This window comes from Narcine bancroftii, chromosome 1 (genome assembly GCF_036971445.1).
Source record: "Narcine bancroftii isolate sNarBan1 chromosome 1, sNarBan1.hap1, whole genome shotgun sequence".
NCBI lineage: Eukaryota > Metazoa > Chordata > Chondrichthyes > Torpediniformes > Narcinidae > Narcine > Narcine bancroftii.
Window position 1 is genome coordinate 285,594,825 of NC_091469.1, and position 11,249 is coordinate 285,606,073.

Sequence of the window (11,249 nt, forward strand, 5' to 3'; positions counted from 1 at the left end):
AAGAGAAGACAAAGGAGGAAAAAGGTGAAGGCCTTACCTGTCCGAAGAGGCCCGCTGCGGAGAGAGAAACCCGCTCCCTCAGGTTGGTAAATAATGGACTACAAAAATGGCTCGCTGAGCCGAGTAAAAGTGCGCATCCGCGCATGCGCGAGGAGTCGCGCATGCGCGATGCGCATGAAAAAAACACACCGACGGGAGGGGGGACCAGCTGGGGAGTCGATCTCCACAGCCGGCAACAACAGCTGCAGAACACCTGCAGCAAGAAGAGACCACAGAAGACAATGGAAACAAGAAAGAAGAGAAGGAAAGGGCAACACAGAAACAACAGATGGACAACCCAGAGGAAGAAGAAGAGGAAGAGGAAGAGTACAGTGAAATAGAAGAAGAAAAGAAAGGCAAGATAAAGAAGGTACTTTCTCTTATTAAAGGATACATGGAGTCATTTAAAGAATGGCAAACACAGGAATTTAATGATTTAAGAAAAAGAATAAACAACACAGAAGAGAAAATGAATAAAATAGAGATGACCTTAACAGAAATGGGAAAGAAAATGGACAAGATGGAAGAGCGGGCAGTAGCAGCAGAAATGGAGGTAGAAGACTTAAAAAAGAAATTGGAGGAATCTAATAAAAAAACTAAAGAGACACAAGAACTACTAGCTCAAAAAATAGATACAATGGAAAATCATAACAGAAGAAATAACATAAAGATAGTGGGCCTTAAGGAAGATGAAGAAGGCAAGAATATGAGGGAGTTTATAAAAGAGTGGATCCCTAAGACCCTAGGATGTCCAGAACTACAGCAAGAAATGGAAATAGAAAGGGCGCATAGAGTATTGGCCTCTAAACCACAACCACAACAAAAACCAAGATCTATTGTAGTAAAATTCCTAAGATATACTACAAGAGAAAAGGTACTGGAGAAGACAATGGAAAAAGTAAGAGAGGGCAACAAACCACTGGAGTATAAAGGGCAAAAAATCTTCATTTATCCAGATATAAGTTTTGAACTCCTAAAGAAGAGAAAAGAGTTCAATACAGCAAAGGCGATTTTATGGAGGAAAGGGTATAAATTTATACTAAAGCATCCAGCGGTATTGAAAATATTTATTCCAGGACAACAAAACAGACTATTCTCGGATCCAGAAGAAGCACGAAAATTTGCAGAACAATTACAAAAATAGACTGAGGGAGGAAGACGGGTAATGAGAGTAAAAATGATCACGATTGATATGTATGTGGGTAAAGACAAAAATAGACTGAGGGATGAAGACGGGTAATGAGAGTAAAAATGATCACGATTGATATGTATGCGGGTAAAGAGGTATAAGAGTGAATAGAGACAATGTGCATACGTGAATGTATCTGTACTTAGAGGAAAATATAGATAGTATAGACAAGAATTAATAAGGGAAGGTAATGGAATAGAGAGAATAAGGAGGGAATTAAAAGGGTGACCTTTGTGACATATGAAAAGTGAAATCTTTTCTGGGGGGGGCAGGGTGGGGGGAAATAGCGGTCACTGCAAAATCTGTCGACGCTTGCGAGTGGATTCGCAAATCCAAATGGAGAGGGGAGATGTGGTTGTCCGACAAGGGATAAAGGACAACTCAGGAGGGGAAGGGGAGATTGGGGATAAATAAGATAGAAATAGGAGAATAAGGAAAATGTTGGATGTTGTAGGAATGTTGTCTTATAAAGAGTTGAAAATAAGAAAACAGAAATGGAAAAGGAGGAAAGGTAATGATGGAAAAACGGAAAGAGAAGATAAACAAAATATAAAAGGGCTACGCTGAACTATATGACTTTAAATATTAATGGAATACATAACCAAATTAAAAGGAAGAAACTACTAAATTTAAATGAATAAATGTATTCCATTAGAAAAAATAATATATAGGTTAAGAAATAATATTGAAATATTCGAACAAGTATGGGAGCCTTACATTAAATACAATAGCGAAAACCTACCGGGGACAAACATTACCTAAGTTGATGGAAGGAGAAGGAAAGAAAAGAATGGACTCAGTAGAATTTCTGGTGTATTTTTGTTGAATGACAACATTGTCTGACTGGCTTAATGCAACCTAGATTGTATACCTAAAATGGATGAGAGGGGGGGGTGGGGGGGTGGTTTGGGAGGAAAGGGGGGGGGAGAAAAAGTCACTGTATATGTGTGAAAAAGAAATAGTGTATATCATGGCTAATGTGATTTATGGTGTGAAAAATAAAAAATTTAAAAAAAAAAGAAGTGACGAAGAGAAATGATTAGGGTAGGACGGTGGGTGCCATCAGATTCCTGAAAGATCAATGAACCAAAGACAATGCCTTACTTTTTGTGCACTATTATTTTTGTTTTTTATAGTAATGTCATAAGATGGTTTATAATATGACGCTGCCTCAAAAACATTGAATTTCATGACTTGTTTATGACAATAAATTCTGATTCTAATGTTGTATGTAGGGAATTCAGCAAGACCTTTCACAAGGTTCCGCCTGGCAGATTAGTCTGGAAAGTTGAGTCACTGGGGAACCAAGGGGAACAGGACCATTGGATTCAGAACTGACAGTGGAAGGTGTCAGACAGTCATAGTGGAGGGAGGTCTTGAGTGACCAATGGTCCAATCAAAAGAATTATCACCAATGATATGCTACAGAGGTCAGTACTGGGTCCTCTACATTAATGGTTCAGATTACCATGTAGTTAACACAATTAGTAAATTTTCAGTTGACAACAAAATCAGTGGTGAAGTGGATAATAAGGAAGGATATCTAAGTCTACAAAAGGATCTATGTCAATTAGGAAAGTAGGCCAGGCAGTGGCAAATTGAATTCAACTCTTGTCAAGTGTGAGGTGTTGCATTTTGGGTGGTCAAAACAGGAGAGGTTTTTCACGGTGAATGGCAGGGCCCTGGAGAGTATTATCGAACAGAGAAACCCAGGGGCACAGGTTCTGAGTTCCTTGAACTTGCCTGATCTTCTGTGTCTTGACATTGATGGATTCCTAAACATAAGGTAGATATTGGGATTGTATTGGAGCAGCAAGTGACCAATGTCTTTACCCTGGACATATCCGCCCTTCCTGGCTCCACATGTGTAGCATCCCAAATTAGCATGACAGGGGCAGATACAGAGATATCTCCACTTGTGGGAGAGTCTCAAGGTGGCTACATGATTAGGAAGTAGTTATTACAAACTGTGGTGCACAGAAACTTTTTCCCTGCAATTCTTGACCACAAACAATTTGGGAGGCTAGTTCACTGGGAATATTGGAGAATAATTTTTTGAAAGATCAAGATCATAAGATATAGGAGCAGAAGTTGGCCCATTGAGTCTGTGCTGCCATTCTAATCATGAGTTGATCCATCCTCCCACCCAGCCCCATTCCCCAGCTTTCTCCCTGTAACCCTTGATGCCCTGACTAATCAAATGTCTATAAATCCAATAATCTCACTTCCACAGCTGCCTGTAGCAACAAGTTCTACAGACTCATGACTCTCTGACCAAATAATTTTTTCCACACCTCTGTTTTAAATTGATGTCCTTTTATCCTGAAGTTAAGCCTTGTTGTGGAATTGAGGCTTGATGCAGACTTAATGGGCTGTATGATCTGTAATGGATCTAAATTAATATTTAGGTTAATGTTAAAGCTATATTTTTTATAAGTATGTTTTAGGTTGATGTGGATTGGCTACAGGGTTACACACACCCATAAAGTACATTCAGAAGTGAGTTCATTCTCGGAGTCGAAGCATCTGGAAAGCAGAGCCATAATGATCAGAAGTAACAGGTATGGTTCTTAAAGGCAATTAAACCTCTTGAACAGAAATGAGGTCAGAGGTTGTTATGGATATGGAGTGGCTTTGGAAAAGGCAAGAAGTTTTGCAGAAATGAAATTAAAACTGTTAAGGCTTCTGGTACACAGTCATGTGGTTTCCAAGAATTGGGACTGACCTCATCGATTATGTAAATGTCACATGATTTGGAGAAATATATTATCAAATTCAGACATTTTTGGATCAATTCAGAAGTCAAGACCCTGTGACATACACAGAAGTTGGAACCTTGTGAAAGACAGGGTTGAATTGCAGTAACCAGAATAGGTACTCTGATGTGTTACTCCTAATAAAAAGGGAATGCAGAAAATAAGTGGATTTCAAAAGGGAAATCACTATCCAACTGTTCTTTTGAAAATAAAGAGTGTAGCCTCATCATGGAAGGTAACTTCATGACTCTTAAGAAGAAAACTGAAGAAGAAAACTTGACCTCCTGGAAAGAGAGAACTTGTATTATCCTATTCACAGGAGGCACAACCTAAATAGCTTTTAAATAAGTAAGACCACTTCTCATTTGTGCCAGAAAATGGTCACTCCTGTTTGAAGAATATCTCTATGAAAGACAACTCTTCAAGAGAACCGTGAGTTGAAAGAGATATGAAAATATAATGTTTAAAAATGCTTTATAATTACTTCTGAACTGCATTTTAAAAGGACCCTGAAGTCAGGGGTGCAGTGCTGATGGAGCTCACCGGAGCAACACTCCGGCACCCCAAGGGTCAGCTCCGGCACCTCATGGGTACCTTATGGGGCGGTTCTGGCACTTCCTTGTTGCCATTTTTGGTGAACTCCGGCATCTAAAAAAATTAGCACTTCACCCCTGCCTGAAGTCTACAAGATTTGAAACTGGGCTTTTGAAAGTAACTTTTTCTGAATCAAGTTTAAACTTTGATTGTTTTGGACTTTAATACACACACATATTTACATTTATGCATAGTGGAGTTAAATTTAGAGTTAAATAAGAAATGTTATGTTGTTAATAGTTTAATACAAACTATTATTTTGAATTTACCATTGTCTGATGTATTTTCCACTGCTGTTCTTTGTGTTAGTACTAATAAGGATTTATTAGTTCATAACAGGACATCCATTGATTTGTACCTAGCTTCATTTTGCATATGCTCTCCATGAAAAAGCATGTGAATGGTGGAAATGAGATGAGATGGTATAGAGGGCTGTAAACCAAATATCCAATGTTACCACTGCAATGTCTTCATTAAATTTTGATGATCTTGGATGATAGATTTAAATATTCAGGAATTAATTAATTATTCAGATGTTTACTAATCTTGCAGATTTACGATAAAATTGTGGAGAATTTATTTAACTCAATAAATGTAAAAAATGAACAAAAACAGAATATGGGAGAATCAGTGGGTTTGGCAGCATCTGTGGAGAGAGAAACTGACTTAACATTTCCAGAATATTCTCTGTTGGTTCAAATTTCCACCTTCTGATGATTTTCAAAGAAAAGGAAACATTGCGTCAGCTCAAATGACCCAGTGTGTAATTGTAAATATCAACATGGAAGTGTTTATTCTCTGCAACATTATCACAACCCTGATGATGTGCTTGGAATAAAATGTTACAGCTGAAGAGACTCTTGGCAGGGAACATGAGAGAAGCTCTCCACACCAGAGCCATCTGGGGATCAACCGGAATATATTATACTTGCTTGGTTAAAAGCATTTCTGTAGCACCGAGCACAACCTCAGGTCACCCAAGGAGCTTTCCAGCCATTGATGTAACTCAGCAAACACCAGAGAAAATCTGTGCAGGCTCAGGGGAGGAAGGTTTAGGGGAGAGTCCAGAGGTAAGTTTTTTTTACACAGAGAATAGTGGGTGCATGGAATGCAATACCATGGGTGGTGGTGAAGGCTGGTACAATAGGGACATTTAAGACACTCAGAATCAGAATTTATTATCATGAACAAGTCATGACATGCGGTGTTTGGCGGCAGCATCATAGAGCAAACATTCAAATTATGACCATCTTATGACAGTGGTTGAGGAACCCACACAGGCTGCAGATGACTTGCAATAGGGGAACCTGCACAGGCTGCGGGCTGCTGGTCACTGGCTCCTAGCAACCAGGTATCAGAACTGAGATTCGAGAGGATGCCGAAGGTAAGAAGGGATCGAAGAAGGGCCACGGGTGCTGAAGGCTTCCTGATCGTGTCAGAGATTTGGATCTGGAGCTTAGTTTCCTGATTGATTAAACAGGAGTCTGTGCGGCTGCAGAGGCTGTGGGAGCACTGGAGGCTCAGTGACTCTGAAATGACTCTTGCTTCTCTTTCCCTCTTACTGTAAAGGGTGCTGGGCATCACTAATGGCAACTCTTTGCCTTCCTACAGCAGAAGGCAGTTTTGTGTAATATTACATGTTCTGTACTACAAGAATGACAATAAAGGAATCTTGAATCTTGAATTCTGGACCCTGTCAGTGAAGTGCAGTTCTGGTCTCCCAGTCAAAGGAAAGATATTAAGCTGGAAAGACTGCAGAAAATATTCCTGCGAATGTTTCCGAGACAGCAAGCTTGATTTATAAGGAGATCAAAGAGGCAAAGACTTTTTTTCCTTTGAACATAGGAGGCTTAGGTGGGACCTTAGAGGTTTATAAGATCATGAGGAACATGGATAAAGGAGGATGGAGGAATCTAAAACAAGAGGGCATAGATTAAGGGCAGGAGGAGAATGTTTACGGGTGACACCGTTAGAGTAGCAGTTAGTGCAACGGTATTACAGCACGAGCAAGCTGGGTTTGAATCCACCGCTATTTGTAAGGAGTTTGTACCTTGTCCCCGTGTATCTGTGGGTTTCCTCCAGGTGTTCCAGTTTCTTCTCACCCTTCGAAAACATACGGGAGTTGTAGGTTAATTTGAGGTATTTGGGCAGCTCGGGCTCTTGGGGCAGAAAGTCTGTAAGTCTAAATTTTAAAATTAAACATTTTAACGGAACTGAGGGGCACTTTCTTCCCACAGAGGGTTGTGGTGTGTAGAATGAGTTGCCAGAACAAGTAGTGGAGGTGAGGACAATTGTAACATTTAAAAGACATTTAGATGGGTGCATGAATAGGAAAGGGTGCGAGGGATTTGGGCCGGACGCAGGCCAACGGGGCAAGCCTGGGTAGACAACATGTTCAGCATGGACAAGTTGGGCCAAAGGGTCCAGTTCCATGCTGTAAAACCCTATGACTTAGCTGTATTGTTTACAAAAGGATCAAAATCTTTGGAAACTAGAGTTCTGATTATGTGATGTTTTAATGTTTTGAACACATTGGCAAATCAATGCTAACATGCTGAGAAAACAAGTTCACGCCTCATTATCAAATTTAGTAGCATGTTTTAATCTATTGGGAACTGTAATCAGAACCAGCACGAGACAAGGCCAGGACAGTTTGGATCGGACTCACATGAGGAGTAAAAGCCCAACAAAAAATATATTGAGCGGCAAATGAAAACAAAGCTGAAATGCAGCAGACGGCTCTTAAACACATGATAAGTCAATGTAAAGGACCCTGGTTTTATGTGTGGCTTTATTTTAAAGCCATTACAAAATATGTTGCAGCATGAGAGAATCACAGAATGATACTCCTCCAGAAGATTCATTGTCAATGATCCTTGACCTCACACTTTGAAGGAGTTGGGTATCAACATGAGCAGTTCTGGTCATCCTAGAACAAGATGTGGAGGCTTTGAAAAGGGGACAGAAGAGATTTACCAGGTTGTGGCCTGGATTAGAGGCTCTAAGCCACACATGTCAAACTCAGGCCCACAGGCCAAATTTGGCACGTGATATAATTATATTTGGCCCGCAAGTATAGCGCATGCACAGCTAATACTACAAATCCCAGAATGCTTTGCAAATGCATTGCCGCCGGCCCGTCAGCCCGCTAATCGCCCCCACCTCCTCTTTTTACTTTCATTGGGATCTGCGACCTGTCGCCCAACTCACACGTAATAAACCCCTTACGAAAAATGGCCAAACGAAAGACAGAAAACAGGACCTTTCAACACAGGTGGGAGGGAGACTATATGTTCATCATTTTAAAAGACAAACCTGTTTGTCATTGAAGCAAGTTGTTATTTTTTTGACTTGTTGGCTTGTGAAAAAAAATACATTTAAAAGGAGTTTAAAGGCTATAGAGAAATATTATTTATTCAATATTTTATTTCTCATTTGTTAATGCTTCTTCTGGAAAGAGTTTAACCAAAATTATTATTAAACATTTATTTTAATAAGAAAAAGTTTAACATTACATATGTTGAAAGAAGAGAAAACATGCAGATGTTGTTGAAAATTTTCAATAAATATTTAGTTTGGCCCACGACTTAGTCCAAGTTTTTAATTTTGGCCCTCTGTGAATTTGAGTTTGACACTCCTGCTCTAAGCTATAGGTGGAGGGGTGGGTGGAAGGTTGGACAAAATCAGGTTGTTTTCTCTGGAGCATCAGAGGTTCAAGGGCTACCTGATAGAAGTTTATAAAATTATAAGGGGCATTGATAAGGTAGACAGCCAGAATCTTTTTCTCCCCAGGGTAAAAATGGCATCTATGCAAGGACAAGCATTTAAGGCAAGAGGGGGAAAATTTATGTAAAGGAATGTGCGGGGCTAATTTTTTTACACAAAGTGCTGGATGGCTGGAATGAGCTGCCAGGGATAGTGGTAGAAGTAATAGCAGTGTTTCAGAAGCTAGTAGATAAACATGAATGTGCAGAGAATGGAGGGATATAGATCATGTGCAAGCAGCGGAATCTTAAGCCCCTTTCACACTTGCAAGTTGTCTCAGGAATTAATGGCCAATCGGCCTTTAAAGTGTCCAGTGTGAAAGGAAAATCTTCTCAACACCAGTGTCAGATGATGTTATCTCACGCCGAGAATTGACGGCCTCGATCCCTTGTACAATCCCCGGGATCTGCAGACAACAGTGTTGCAATCAGGCAAGTGTAAAATAGACCATTGCATTGTGGGATTGAAATGACCCAAGCTTTTGCATGAGTACAGGAACATGAAGGAAGAAAAGATCAAAATGAAGGTATAAACTTTGCCATGGGAAAGTCACAGCAGGGGAGAGAGAGAGAGAGAAAAAGGAAATAGATAGCAATAGTGGACAAGTTGGTAGTGCTATAGCGCACAATTTATAAAGATCATGGAAAAAAGTGATGGTGGACCTGGTTTCCCAGAATGCCGTGTGGCAGAGAAACCCTTCCATGAGTGTTCTATGCATGTAGCTGTGCACACAGCCCTTTCTCTGCCGCACAAAATTCTAGGAGGGCAGGACCGCCATCACTTTTTCCCATGGTCTTTATAAATTGTGTGCTATAGCACTACAAACTTTCCCACGCTATTTAAAAACTGTCCACTACTGTTAGCACTTTCCCTCAGTCCCTTATAAAGATTTATATAGCTTGGCACAATAACAGCAGCGGCTGAAGGGCTCATACTGTACAAGGCCTCATGCTGAATATGAAGCTTAATTATGTTATAATTAGGCATGATTAATTTTGTTCAAATATAAGACCATAATACATTGATCAGGATTTAGGGCAGGTTCACCATCACTCGATGCATCATGATGTCACCAGTAGAAGGTAGAACAGTCCTAACCCCAAGGATGGCTTCTTGCAAATAGGAAAGCGTTCAGTGCCCCAGTTAGGAGTGGTGAAAAGCCAAACCCCCATTTCTATCCCAGGACACTGAATGGCCAATTTAGTGGGACACAAGTGTGAAAGGGGCTTTAGTTTAATTTGGATATCATGTTTGACACAGGCATGAGAGCTATACTGTCCTATTGTCTGTGTTCTAGCATTCAGTAATGAGATGTGACCAATACTCAGTGCCTGTCCTGAAATGTCCTTCAGTCAACCACTTTCTTAGTAGGTAGCACGGTTAATGTAGCAGTGAGCACAAGTCAATTACAATGCAAGCAACCTGGGTTCGAATCCGGCGCTGTCTGTAAGGAATTTGTATGTTCTCCCTGTGTCTATGTGGGTTTCCTCTGGGAACTCATTTCAGCCCACCCTTCTAAATGTATGTTGTTGTAGGTTAATTGGGGTATTTGGGCCAAAAGGTCTGTATGTCTAAATTAAAATTAACCTGTTGCAGACTCTCCTGCAAAAGGTCTTGTTGGGGAGGTCATCTCGTTTCAGGTTGGGGTGGAAAAGGTATTGGGAGGGCAGTCAGCCAGAATTTCCTATGTCCCTGAGCCCTTGTCTAACCCCAGCTCTTCCACCATAACTGTCCCATTTTATTTCCCTTCAACTATTTCCAACTCATCTCTGAAAGCCACATCTGAATCTGCTCAACCACCTGGCATATCACAACAGTGGATTAAAAATATAATTTCCTTTTGTCACTCCCCCAAAAACCCGGTGTTCTTGGCCTCAGTGGAAGTACAGGGGGTGTCTGTCTGTTTATTATTTCAGCTATGTTGGAATTGCTCCTGGTCCAAGTTCTTCCTTGATCTCAGTCTCTCCACAGATTATACTCAAAGAGGTGAGCTTTCCAACAGCTGCACAGGTATCAGGAACCACTTCAATAAGGATCTGATGCATGAAAGCTCCTTCACTCCACACTATTGGTTCTCCTCCAGGATCAGGGCAATCTTCTGGCCAATTGAAATGGAAACTGATAATCTGATATTCAATTTGATTCATCTTCATTATTAATAGAAAATACTTTTTTAATATCCTGCCTATAATAGTTTTAAGATAGAAATAAATAACTTAATTTAAAAAATAGATTGGTTCAATATCCCAGTGATCTTTCTGCTGTTGTTTGCAACATTTCTATTGGCGACTAAACTTAATTTCCTATCCAAGTCTGCAAATTTGGCAACATTCATGCAGACAGAAAAATTACACACATTCAACAAGGCAAAAATAAGGTAAATAGTGATTGTCTCTTTCCCAGGGTAACAGTGTCAAATTGGTGCATAGATTTAAGATGAGAGGGGACTGATTCAAAGGGAATCTAAGGGGAACTTTCTTCACACAGAGCATGCCAGAGGACATGGTAGAGGCAGGTACACTTGCAACATTTAAATGACAATAGACAATAGGTGCTGAGTAGGCCAATTGGCCCGTCAAGCCAGCACCACCATTCATCAAATCATGGCTGATCTTTCATTTAGATAGGTACACAGCGAGGACAGGATTGGAAGGAGACGGGCCAAATGCTGGCAAATGAGATTAGATGATTCCTGATGAAGGGTTACGGCTGGAAATGTCGACAATCTGTTGCCTACCATGGATGTGGCAGATCGATTGGGTTCTTCCAGCACTTGTTCCAGTTTCCCAGCATCCGCAGTCTCTTTTGTTGACCAAGTGGAACCAGCTCAGGTAAGTCAGCAAGAGCGAGTTGGACTGGAGCACTCAGTTCTGTGAAACTCCGTGACGTCAGCAGGGCTCATAAGG